This window comes from Astyanax mexicanus, chromosome 4, assembly GCF_023375975.1.
Source record: "Astyanax mexicanus isolate ESR-SI-001 chromosome 4, AstMex3_surface, whole genome shotgun sequence".
NCBI lineage: Eukaryota > Metazoa > Chordata > Actinopteri > Characiformes > Acestrorhamphidae > Astyanax > Astyanax mexicanus.
Window position 1 is genome coordinate 16,795,198 of NC_064411.1, and position 13,368 is coordinate 16,808,565.

The 13,368-nt window shown below is 36.0% G+C and overlaps 3 protein-coding genes and 1 pseudogene across 5 annotated transcripts in view; all 4 read left to right on the forward strand.

The window, feature by feature from the left end:
* The window catches only part of LOC111196651 (zinc finger protein 850-like), a 491,117-nt gene that overhangs the window by 471,914 nt on the left and 5,835 nt on the right, over nucleotides 1-13,368 (forward strand). Inside the window, exon 1 of one of the 3 annotated variants that reach the window (XM_049477316.1) lies at nucleotides 1,162-1,326. The exons of the other annotated variants lie outside the window; for them this stretch is intronic. The gene's annotated coding sequence lies outside the window, so the exon portion shown is untranslated. Of the gene's footprint in view, nucleotides 1-1,161; nucleotides 1,327-13,368 lie in introns of those variants that run through there. 3 annotated transcript variants of the gene reach the window in all.
* LOC125801483 (zinc finger protein 239-like) overlaps nucleotides 1-13,368 on the forward strand; it is a 225,484-nt gene that overhangs the window by 203,300 nt on the left and 8,816 nt on the right. The window lies entirely within an intron of this gene.
* LOC125801443 (zinc finger protein 79-like) overlaps nucleotides 1-13,368 on the forward strand; it is a 124,749-nt pseudogene that overhangs the window by 92,601 nt on the left and 18,780 nt on the right.
* Nucleotides 1-13,368, forward strand: part of LOC111197521 (zinc finger protein OZF-like) — a 134,460-nt gene that overhangs the window by 4,442 nt on the left and 116,650 nt on the right. The window lies entirely within an intron of this gene.

Below are 13,368 nucleotides of genomic sequence, written 5' to 3' on the forward strand. Positions count from 1 at the left end.
AATAAAGTAAAGTAATGCTTAATCTTCCTTTGTTAATTTTGATTTATGTGGTAACTAATATGCGGAAGGAAGAAAAGCTTGCGCATTTACTAACAATTCCCTACTTTACCACATGATGCCACTAATTCCCGCTCTCTCCGCACACTTTTGAAGGCATGCGCATGCCTTAAACCTTGCTTAAATGTACGCTCGTTTTCACACCAAGTATTTCTTTATAAATCACAATTCTTGCGTGAGATGTTGCTTACGCACATTTCTGCCCTCTTTTTATGCGTACGCACTCTTTATAAATGAGGCCCCTGCTCTTTATGAGGCTTTGATTCAGCAGTAGATTCTCTCCTGTCAGATTCCTGTCAACATTAGCCTGTTAGCAGCTAACAGAGTTAGCAGTGAATTAGCTCTCTTTCTCTTATACTGTTTAATAAACTGAGAAAAGCACGAATAATTTATGGGTAAATTTATGAGATTAAACTAATTCAGGTTTAATTAGTATAATTAAAGGCTGATTTTTGGTAAGTTAGGAAAAAGCTGAATTAGCTAGCTTCCTAGTGTTGGCTAAGCTAGCTACTGAATGTACCCAAAGTTTCTGAGGAGAAAGAGCATTTATTTTCTGTTTTCTGTGACCTAGAAAGGTTTTTAAACGGTTTGGAGGAACTAATTGCCACCATTCTAACAATTCTACAAATTACTATCTGTTTTAAGCTAATTTGCCTCAGTAAGAGTAAATTATCCTCAAATTTTACCTCAGTTTATTTAATTGTTAGCGTTTACTAGCTAACAGATTTAATGTTTATTTACACAGTTCTTAAACTTAAATTTAGTTGTTTTTTTAAAACATTACTCACACCTTCACTGTTTCTTATAATTCATATATTCTTTTCTCTACAGTGTACAAATCAGTGAGTCTTGGTGAATGTTTCTGTTCTTATTATGGTAAATAGGGCCTGCAGAGATTTAATAGAAGAATCTGTTCTTTAGAACATAATGTTTTATATCATTATTAGAAGCACAAACACACCTGAGATTATTTATATTTATTTATATTTTACAATTACTGTTACAAAGAGCCAAGAGTTGGCCCAAAGACTTCAGGAGCTAAATAGCTCCTCCACTGAGTCCCACCCACAGTGCCTGCAACCCTCATGCTTCCGCTTGTTTAGCCAATCAGAGCGATGCTGAGACTGAGGGGCCTCAGTTGGGGGCTTGCATACCACAGATAGAGAGGACTTCTGTAGAGGAACAGTGGAGATAGTGGACGGTGTGCAGCTTAGTAAAGTTTTGTGGGATTACCGAGGACATTTAATTCTTGTGTGCATTCAGATACCTGTAAGTACCTACACTGCTGTTTATTCATAAAGTGTAGATAACTATAACTTTCCAAGTTGTAGGTGTACTTTCAAGGAGTTACATGCTATGCTAACTGATCAGCTCTTTGTATAGCTCTGTATAGCTTCTAGCTGTTTCTGATCTGCCTATTATTATTAACAGATAACACCTCATAGAAGTGTGTATCTTTGTTTAGGTGTTAGTGTTGTAAATTGTAGTCAGTAATGTGTTTCAAGTAGTTCAAGTATCCCTTTTATATCTGTTGTTTCAGAATCACACACTCACACAGTCGGATTGCATTCATCTATTCTGTATATACCACAACTCCTCTGCTGCAGTAAATACTGTTTTCAGAGTACATCATCTCCAGCATTTTAATCAGATGCACCACAGTGGCTTCTACATGGTTTAATACCAGCTAGCTCTTCTTAACAATTACAATACGATTTTAAAATTGTCCTGTTGAAAATATTTATCATTGGTTTGTTTATTGTATCTATCAGAAGCAGACTGTATCTGCCCAATATCATTTATTTTACTCCAATATTCAATACACAGAGTGCATTATTAATATGATGGCATGTTGAATCAGATTTTTCACAGTAATATATGTTTACAGAAATAGAGGGTCAGGTGGACGGGTGCTTGTGTTACAGAGTGAACAGGGTGGATTTAACACAAAACTGCTTCACAAGACTCAGTGCTAGATAGTGTAAATGAAGCATCAGGCTGGAGCATTAACACAACAGTTCAGATATAATAAAGAAGACATTGTTTAGCTGTTTAATGCGTCTGAATTTGTATTTAAGTGGTAAATTAAATGGTTTGGTAGATGCTTTGAACAGAACAGAAGTATTGGGGATAAATATATATGGATCATTAGTCGGAATATGGTTTATATTTCATTTTATTTTTTTGGTCGAATGGTGAAAATGTTAGCTACAATAACTGTATTTATAATTATAATAATTATAACACAAAAATGATATTTGTATAAAAGGGCGGGACGTTTATTGTGATGTTAGTTCTATCTCCGGTAAATCTTAGTGTTGCCTGATTCAATTACCTGTTCTAGAAACGGAGCTGACCACGTTTAGTATGCTCCGAGTTAAAGTTAGAAACTTACCTTCAGCCAAGTTAGTCTTAGTTCTTCCAATTCCCAGTGATTTAGGTTCGCATTGGTAAAGAAGTGTGGCACTTATGTGCTAAAGTAAATTTTGCCATGCTTTCAGTGGCTGAAAGAAATATATTTTTTCTTATAATGTTACTTTTATGAAAGAGTTATGTCTCCTGAATCAGAATACATTAATAAAGTCCCAGCGCAAAACTGTATTACCCAGCAACACTAGTTTTAGTACAGTCAAACCTCTGAAATCTACATATTTATACTATTTGCCCAGTATAAAACATGCTGGCAGTGGCTAAAGAAATTTATTTTCTCCATAATGCTTCTTTAATTAAACATTAAATCATGTCGCTAGACATATCTGTATATGTTTAACAAAATATTTAAAATACTGGTAATATTTATAATAAATGTACATCAATTAACCATGCTTACAACAGTTACAAACATTGTAAAATGCCTAAACTTTTTTTTAAATGACAAATGTTTAAATATTCTTTATTATTAAAATTCCTTAAACTATTGGCTCAGATCATAAGTAATTAACAGGATATACTTCATTTTTACTTCATAATGCCAAATATTTCTCAACCAAAATGTTAGTTTCTTCTATTCTGTTTCTTCTCAGTTTTTTCCATTCTTTAAGTATATAAATTCCCTAAAATTCCATCGGGATAAATAAAATAAAGTATCTATCTATAATGCTTGTTACGGTGGGTGACCCAGGCAGGTAGATGAGGAGACGGACGCAAGTGCAGGTAAGGGCAAAACAAATAATAATTTATTAAATAAATAACAAAGATAAACAAAGAAACAAGTAAACACGTAACAAAGATAATAAACCAAAATAAACGAGGGGGACTAGAGAACATAAACAAACTAGAGAAAATAATAACGATAAACAAACAGGGAATATATACAAGGAGCTGAACTAGAAATAAACACAAAGCAGGGTATATACAGGGAGCTAGGGAACACAGAGCTAAACAAGAAACTAGAAAAAACCAAACAAGAGAAAAACACAGAGCAAGGACTAGGGCTATGAAACGCGGAGAAACACAGAGAGACAAAACAACAGGGGTTAGTGCAAAGACCGACCAGGAACAAGTGACAGAGGAGGGATATTTATAGTGACTTGAAACACACAAGAATTGGAAACACCTGGGGTAGGGGCGGAGCTACAAATGAGACTTGTGGTGGAAAATTACTGAGACAGGAGACACAGAGAAGCAGGGGTCACGTGGGAACAACACAACAGGCACAAGAACAGACAAAACAGGGCGAGGACCCGACAATGCTGGTTGTGAAGTGACTTCTTATTCTTATTGTCACATTCACGTATTTATTGCATTGTATTATAATAATAATAATAATTTTAATAATAATCTGATTATTATTATTATTAATTATTAAGTATTATTGTTACTAAATATTATTAAGTATAATTATTACTACAGTGTTTTAACAGTTTTTATTAAACAGCATGGACAAAGATACTTTAATTTGCTAACATGTTTTATTCTGTGTATTAATACAGTACAATATGGAGTTTTCTGTTAAATTAGCAAGCTGTAGAATCTTGAGCTGTGATGTCATGTAGATGCATGAAATAAGTTTTCGCTGATACTGTTCTTTGTATATAAGAAAATCTATTACAGAAAAAATAATAATTAGTACGAAGAACAGCATCATCAACAAGCACCCAGGTTTGCTTGGAGAGAGTTGTTTTCTCAAATCTGATCTGTAGCTCTCTGGCTTGAATTGCTGAAGTCCAGCCTTTTATGTTTGAAAACACCTCACATCTGGAAACACTTAACGTACGCTCCTATAGCGCACATACATAAGTAAGTCTGACTCAATGTATGGGAGGGGAAAGAAGTGTTCCCCTTTCTAATGTGTTTAAGTTAGAGCCTAACTCCATCTGTTCCCTGTGGTCCAGAGGCCATTCTGTGTGGAAAATATATAGAATAATAGTGAATAACCCTGCTTAATGGTAAATAACCCTGCTTGCAAATATGTATGCTCAAATATACGTCAATATAATCTTTGGAGTTTAAAGATGTTAAGAAGGTGTGCAAAGCAATTCCTTTAGCATTGATTCAGTTAATCAAACAAGTCATTTTATATTCAAAGGTGACTGTTTCGATGCCCACATTAAAAGTGAACGACTGTAATTTAGTTGACTCCAAGTGTAATAATAAGACTATCAATGATGATTTGAAACAAAAGATTTACTATGAATATAATGGAGCTTCTTTTAAGAAACTTCCTAATAATAAGAATATAAATATGACTTTTGATTATTCCAAATTTGTTAACTGGCCCATATCTCCTAAAGTGAAGGAGACCCATTTCAAAATTATAAATATGATTTATCCTGTAGCCCTGTTTCTTGAAACAATATTCAAATTTGATGTTGAATTATGTACTTTTTGTAAGTCAGTAAATGAATCTCTGGAGCATTTGTTTTTTTCATGTCAATATTCACACACTTTTTGGATGGACATCAGAAATTGGATTAATATCAAACTTAATATTCCTTCTTTTGAGGTAGAGGACATTTTGTTTTATTTGAAAAACTTAAGTTCAGCTTTCTCTGATGCCATAAATATAATTTTACTTTTAGCAAAATTCCACATTTCCCCCGTTTCGTTAATGAATTTAAGTCATATTATTCTTCATTAAGTAAATTAAAAAAATGGAAAACTGCTAGTATCATCTCACACCAGATCTCTAGTAAGCTTTTGTCTAAGATTATCATTTTATTACGTTGCTCCTCTAGTCTGTATGTTTGTGTATGCTCCCCCTAGCTTCTAAATTGTAGCTGTGATCCTCTACAAGAGTTTGTACTATTGTATATTGTTGTGTTTTGTATGTTGCTAAAAACAAAAACAAAAAATCGGTGCTGTGAGATCGCTGATCAAGCTTAACTTCCGTTTTCTGAATTCTAGATAGACTGATAGATGTTTAAAATAATTATAATTCGAAAAAAATCTGTTAAAATGTATAAGCCTGTGGTGTTTTTATTTATTTTTACATATACCAAGTCTGTAAACTACTTCACATTTCACATTTCTGTAATCTAGATAGACCAGGAGATAAATTACAAACAAAATACAAACATCAACCAGAAAATAATTTGTAATTAATAACAATTGATAATTATTAATAATTGTCTTTGTTCTGGAGCAGTTGATTTATAAACTGTGCGTTTTACACTGTCAATTTAGTATTAACAGGTGTATAAGACATTTTAGAAATTTTATTAGTTTAGCATTATAGCAAAGCTATTTGGGTTATACCCATCTTATGGGGGGTGGTCTTTGACCAGTTGTAGTATTTCTCAAGCTAACAAATATTTTTTTTTTTTCTTAAAATACACAGCACATTATTATAAATAACAGCTGTCTGCGCCTGGTTTTGCTAGACCTGAAATTCTGCATGGTACATTTTATCAGTGTCATGGTGAGCACAGAATGCAGACACGTGCAGATTAGGGCTGGACCCGAATATTCGGGTATTCGGATATTCGTTCGTTGAGTAGGTATTCGGTTTTTAATTTTGGTATTCGGATATTCGTTTTTTTTCTCCTTTCCAGAGTTCCACCTCACTCTAACCACTTCTGTTCTCGCGGGTCCCGTCAGAATATCTTGCGCGCGGGACAGAACTGAACTGTTATTGGCTGGAGCGGGAGTTTAATCCAGACGATGCGGGAGCAAATTAATAAATAGTTAAGAAAACTGTAATAATTGTAAAAAAAAAAAAAAAAAAAAACCTAAAGAAAACTCTCAACGCGCAGGATGGACTGACACACACACACCGATGGTGTTTGGACTGGGGTAAGGAACGGCGCTGCTGTTTTAATAAATATATAAGTAAATTTGAAGCATTAAATGTAGTTTATTTAATTTATATTAGGAACGTGGGGCGGGAGCGGCAGAAATGTGTATGTGGCGGGCGGGCGCGAGATTAAAAGAAGCAATTTTTTTTGCGGCGCGGTAACGAGACAGAAACGCGGGAGCGTGGAAGAGTGGGTTTAAAAATCAGTCTCGCGCAGACCTCTATTATACATGATAAAAAAAAATGCAGGCTCTTCGAAACTGATTTATATAATAAAACGTAAGGGGTAATGTGGCAACAGTAGGGGCTAAATCGATTACAAAAGCCTGGCCTACAAAAATGATGTCTGAACGAATTTCCTCTTATCTAATATAATTTAAAATGGTTTAAAAATATAAAATAATTTCTAAGCAAACGAAATATTTAATATTGAGCTTATAGCCCAAGTGCAAAAATACAAAATCAGTAATAAGACTATGCCCTGCACAATCCTTAAACCGAAATAGACCAAGTACAATAACGTCATTAACAATGACTTTCCTCTACTCTAATATAATTTAACATGGTTTAAAAATATAAAATAATTTCTAAACAAACGAAATATTTAATATTGAGCTTATAGCCCAAGTGCAAAAATACAAAATCAGTAATAAGCCCTGCACAATCCTTTAACCGAAATAGACCAAGTACAGTTTACAACGACTGGTCTCTAATATAATTAACAATGTTTAAGAATATAAAATACTTCCTGAACAAACGTTTTTTTTGTTTGTTTTTTTAAGCAAATAGCCTAAGTGTGAAAACACAAACAGCAATTTACTGGGCTGGCTTGCGCAGCGGAGAAACCGTGCAGCAGCAGCCTCCTAGCCTGCTTACGCAGCGGATAAGCCGCGGTGTGGGGCAGCAGAAATTCCGGGATGAAAACAGAAAGAAATCTGGGCTAAAAACACAGAAAAAATATGGGGTGAAAACACAAAAATCCGGGATAAAAACACCAAAAATCCGGGGTGAATGTCTCGTCGGTCAGAGCAAATTGAACATTTTTCAGTGGATTAAAGGGGCCGTGATTTGCTTTTTTTTTTTTTTTTAACCTCTTTTTTTAAAAACGATATTCGAATATTCGCTTCGAATCAGTGCCGAATATCCGGAGCTCAAAAAACGCTATTCGGGCCAGCCCTAGTGCAGATACTGATAAAAACGTGTTTATTATAAAATAAACAGATGTAAGACGTAGTCAATACAGAAAAATGGGTAATCACCAATAACCAGAGCAATGAAGACAAAACCATACCATAAACGAGAGATAGTCCAGAGTTCATACACGAGAGATCCAATGTCAGAGGTAATCCAAGAGGCAGTAGTGAAAACAGTCCAGGTAATACACAAGCAATCCAATATCAGAGGCAAAGGCAATACCGTATTTTTCGGACACACATATGGGCAGCCCACATCGGGCCATTGGGGATTTGCACATCGGTGCGGTATCGGCCCCACGCCATCGGCCCCATATGGGCAGCCCACATCGGGCCATTGGGGACTTGCACGTTGTGCGGTATCGGCCCCACGCCATCGGCCCCATACGGGCAGCCCAAATCGGACCAATGGGTATTTGCACGTCGGTGCGGTATCAGCCCCACATCATCGGCCCCATATGGGCAGCCCACTTAGGGCCAACGGAGATTTGCTCATCGGGACGGCACCAGCACCATGGCGTCGGCCCATTTCAGGCAACCCACATTGGGCCAATGGAGATTTGCTCACCAGTATAGCGTCGGCCCCACGGCGTGGGCCCTTTTCAGGCAGCCCACATTTGGCCAGCGAAGATATACTCCTGTATGCAAAATCAACACCAAAGCATTGGCCCATTGGGCCAACAGAGATTTGCAGAGCTCTAACACTAACACACACCCACACACACACACCCACACACATGCCCTCAGTGGAAAACCAATTGTGGCCCCAAATTTTTAGAACTGTGCAATATTGAACAGAACACTTTTCAAGAAAGAAAATTTAAAGCTGTGCTATTGGCACTTTGACATTTTTTGCAACTGGCTGTAAAACAATTATATAAATAACACAATTTAAAGTGTATAGTAAATTAATACATTTATTACAAAGTATCATGTATGAAATATAAACAACACACAACAATATTTAAGTAAAGTAAATCCCAAATTTATATTTTAGCATGTAGATAAACATGTACTGCATAGATATCTCCATTTGCAAAAACAGTATTTATAATAAACGGTATGATATAAATATCAAACATAATACAAAATAACAAAGAATTATACAACTTAAAAAAAGATAAATAAATAAATAATAATAATATATATAATATATATATACACATCAATAAAAACAGCAAATCATATTCTTGAATAAATACTTAAATGCACTAGACTGATGTAGTAGATGAATAATAAACTGATACTATTATTGCTACTGGAACAAAGCCTCTGGGGTGGGTTTCCCGAAAACGAACAACCTTAGCGAATAACGAACGAACTAACGAATGACGTGAGTAAAGAACGAGCCAGTTCTGCGAGTGTTTCCCAAAGAGCTTCGCAACGTGAAAATTAACAAAGGAGGTTAAAGAACGTCTTTGTTGAATCCTCCCCTGAAACAGCGCACTCAATCGATCCACAAATATCGATTATTATGCAGTATTTATTCAGTATTACACCCTAAAAATGTAAAAAAGTGTTGTAATCATCAATATTATACATATTTTGAAATTTAAATTACAAAAGGATGTACTTTGGCATTAATAAAATACTCCTACAGATACATATGGCTAAATAAATAAGTCATATGTTTATATATAAATGTTTAATAAACATTAAACTTAAAACTATTATTGTTAATATATTATATTAATAGATATTGTACAAATATTATTAATAGTAATATTGATAATAATATTAATTTATTATTATTATAATTATTAATAGTATAAAAATAACATAATAATACATATACGTATGTTCCGGTGTGTAAATATATATATACACTGCTCAAAAAAATAAAGGGAACACTCAAATAACACATCCTAGATCTGAATGAATGAAATATTCTCATTGAATACTCTGTTCTGTACAAAGTTGAATGTGCTGACAACAAAATCACACAAAAATAATCAATGGAAATGAAATTTATTAACCAATGGAGGCCTGGATTTGGAGCCACACACAAAATTAAAGTGAAAAAACACACTACAGGCTGATCCAACTTTAATGTAATGTCCTTAAAACAAGTCAAAATGAGGCTCAGTATTGTGTGTGGCCTCCACGTGCCTGTATGACCTCCCTACAACGCCTGGGCATGCTCCTGATGAGGTGGCAGATGGTCTCCTGAGGGATCTCCTCCCAGACCTGGACTAAAGCATCCACCAACTCCTGGACAGTCTGTGGTGCAACGTGACGTTGGTGGATGGAGCGAGACATGATGTCCCAGATGTGCTCAATCGGATTCAGGTCTGGGGAACGGACGAGTCCGTCTCATGCTACCACGAGTGTGAAAGCACCACCAACATTCAAAACTGACCAAAACATCAGCCAGACAGCATAGGTTCTGAGAAGTGGTCTGTGGTCCCCACCTGCAGAACCACTCCTTTATTGAGTGTGTCTTGCTAATTGCCAATAATTTCCACCTGTTGTCTATTCCATTTGCACAACAGCAGGTGAAATTGATTGTCAATCAGTGTTGCTTCCTAAGTGGACAGTTTAATTTCACAGAAGTTTGATTTACTTGGAGTCTTATTGTGTTATTTGAGTGTTCCCTTTATTTTTTTGAGCAGTGTATATATATATATATATATATATATATATATATATATATATATATATATATATATATACACACACACACACACACACACACACACACACACTGTAAAGCTCCAGCTCATCCTAAATCACCATCTCAGTTGGGTTTAGGTCAGGGGATTTTGAAGGCCATGCACCTCTTTGTTAACTAGATAATTCCATATGCGTCAATAAATTGTTTTCATAGTTTTAATATTAATCGACAATGTAAAAAAAAAAAAAAAAAAAAAAAAAGAGACGCGTCAACTTTTGACTGGTGTTTATATATTTGTGAGCTGACACACCCCAGAGTTTGCCCAGATGAACGGCCACAATAGCTGCGGTCCAATCTGAAGGGAGCTGCCTAGGTAGTCATTGCCTTCAAAGGCAGCTCCCTCGTTCGGCAGCATTTTCACCCATAAGGGATCTTATAAGGCAGCGCGTTCGGGACACGCTCTGGAGTCAGCATACGTCATCACGTCTAGCGCGCTGTGCCCGTGAGCTGTTTATAAAAAACTAAAGTTAATGATCACTTACCTCGGGATAAATCTCAATGCAGCGGCAGCTATTTCTCAGATATTTAAATATTCATGATTTACTTTAATTCTACACTTTTCCTCACTTAATTCTCAGAGTATGGTCAGTTTTATTTATGTATTTAATTTATTTTTGATTAGATGCTTCATAGAAATGCATGAGTAATGAAACCATAATATAATAAATATTTTGTATGAGCCATCAGAGCTAAATTATCAAACTAAGCTACGTTTCACACAACAGTACAATTAAACTGTTTACGCATTAAATCACTGAATTACAGGTTATTCTACAGTTTTACACTATTTACACAGTAAATCACTTAGTTATACGTAACAGTGACTTAAAACAGTTAAAACTTTTTATACTGGACGGCCAGGGTATCTTTGTTTCCTAGCGGGGGTTTCCTCAGCGCTGCAGCCGCGTTTGGTACTCTGTAAGTCGGCTAGATGCATGTTAGCTTACCCGGTAAATTAGCGCGATAAGCTAATGGTAGCTTCCGCCGGTCAGGTCTTACATTAAATGAAGTACAGGCGAAAACAACGATGGAAAACAACTTAAAACAGTCTAAAATATGCTTGTTTGATAAACCCACGCAGCGGTGAGTGGAAATACAGGAGGGAATTACTTACATTTGTACAGAAACTCCGTGGCAGTGCCGGCTCCGTCCGCCATGTTTTTAAATCTGAGCGCTGGAACTCTGATCTGGTGAAATGCATCATGGGATTGCCTTCGCCGTGAAGGATACATCTCACGCTGCCTTCAGAATCGGGGTAAAATAAGGCAGCTGCCCAGGTAGGCAGCACATGCTACCTTCCGAATGGGACAGTCCTTTTCTCGGGAGCGCGCCTATGCTGCCTGAAAATGCTGCCTAGTTGGGCAGCTCCCTTCAGATTGGACCGCAGCTAATGTTGATTAGAAGCACCTAAATAAAGAATTATATTAAATATTACCTGCACATTCACCGATACCCTTTACAATACGTGTAGGTGTGAGTAAAGACACTGCAGGCATCCCCTGCACCGGACCTACAGTACCAGGGATTTTCCCAATAGCATGGAAATATATTTATATTGTGCTGTAATTCCCGGGCTGGTGGGAAGTGTATATAAGTGTGTGTATGCCACATAACAGCCTGATTACAGAATCCACGGACTTGGTGACTTTGCAGCTTTGCTTAGACCGTGAGCATCATCTACAGGAATATGGATTTTTAAAAATTTATGGGTTTGATTAGTCAATTCCAGTATGCCCAGTCAGACTACACAGACAAAGTTGGCATTATAATATAATATAATATAATATAATATAATATAACTCACTCACTTACTCACTCATCGTCAACTGCTTTATCCGTTAAGGGTCTTGGGGGGTGGCTGGAGTCTACACCAGCCGGCATCGGGCGGAAGGCAGTATACACCCTGGACAGGCCGCCAATCCATCGCAGGGCAGACAGACACACAGACACATCCACTCACACACTCACACCTAAGGGGCAATTTTTATCCGACATCCAATTAGCCTGAACTTTGGACTGTGGGAGGAAACCGGAGCACCCGCAGACACGGGAAATAATATAATATAATATAATAATATTAATTATTATAATAATAATTATATATATATAATATAATTGATTATAATTAATAGTAACATAATATAATTGCTTCAACAAGGGAAATTATAATTTTTCTCCCTCAAAATTGGCGGTCCCTGGTGTTTAAGGTGCTGAACTGCAAGTAGAGATCCCCTAAAGAAGCTCTTAAGAATAACGACTGGGTGAGGGCACTCGTTAATCTGCGAGCGAGTTTACGTAGTACTTTAGTTACGCACGGGTTTGGGAAACACTCTTTAATTAACGATCAATCTTAAGTACGAGTTAACGAAGTTCTTAGCATTACGAAGCTTTCAGGAAACCCACCCCTGATCTCTATTATTAATTTTATTCCTCTTGCTTGTAGACTTGGAACCAAAATGTCATCCCAATCAAACCAGTAAAAAAAAATTCTAATTGAATATAACATTAGTTTTTGCATTAAGGTTTTTATCTCACAGCAATAATAATGAAGGAGAAAATAGATGTACTTTACATAAATAGAACAGATATAGTTAATCATAATATCAAAAATGAATATTGTTTATGCATTAATATAGCATAGATCATGAATTAACTATTTTTTTTTGAAGAGACTGCATTCCAAAGCCAAACCTTTGCAACCTGCTCGATCTCTGCATCCTTTGGTGGTGGCATGATTGATCTTCTCACGGCCTCTTAAAATGATAATATAGAGATATGAGAATGCAGTCAGGTAAATACTACATCTGTTAGTGTCTTTTCATGTACAATGCTTAATTTTAGAGAAATTTGCAGACTGTATTTGATTACAGTGATTCTTATATAGTGATAGTTATTTGAATTTGAATTTCTTCAGGCTATTCATGGTGAAACATAAATAGCCTTTACAGTCACTGTGTGTGACTGGTAGTTACATTCTATAAACATATGAGGTGGCCGATATCAGGATATCAGGTTCACAAAAATACCAAAACTTTTTAAAATTATATCTTTCCCTTAGCTTAACTGGCTATCTTTGCATTAGCTTAACTGGCTATCTTTCCCTTAGCTTAACTGGCTAGCTTTCCGTTAGCTTAACTGGATATCTTTCCCTTAGCTTAACTGGCTATCTTTCCCTTAGCTTAACTGGCTATCTTTCCCTTAGCTTAACT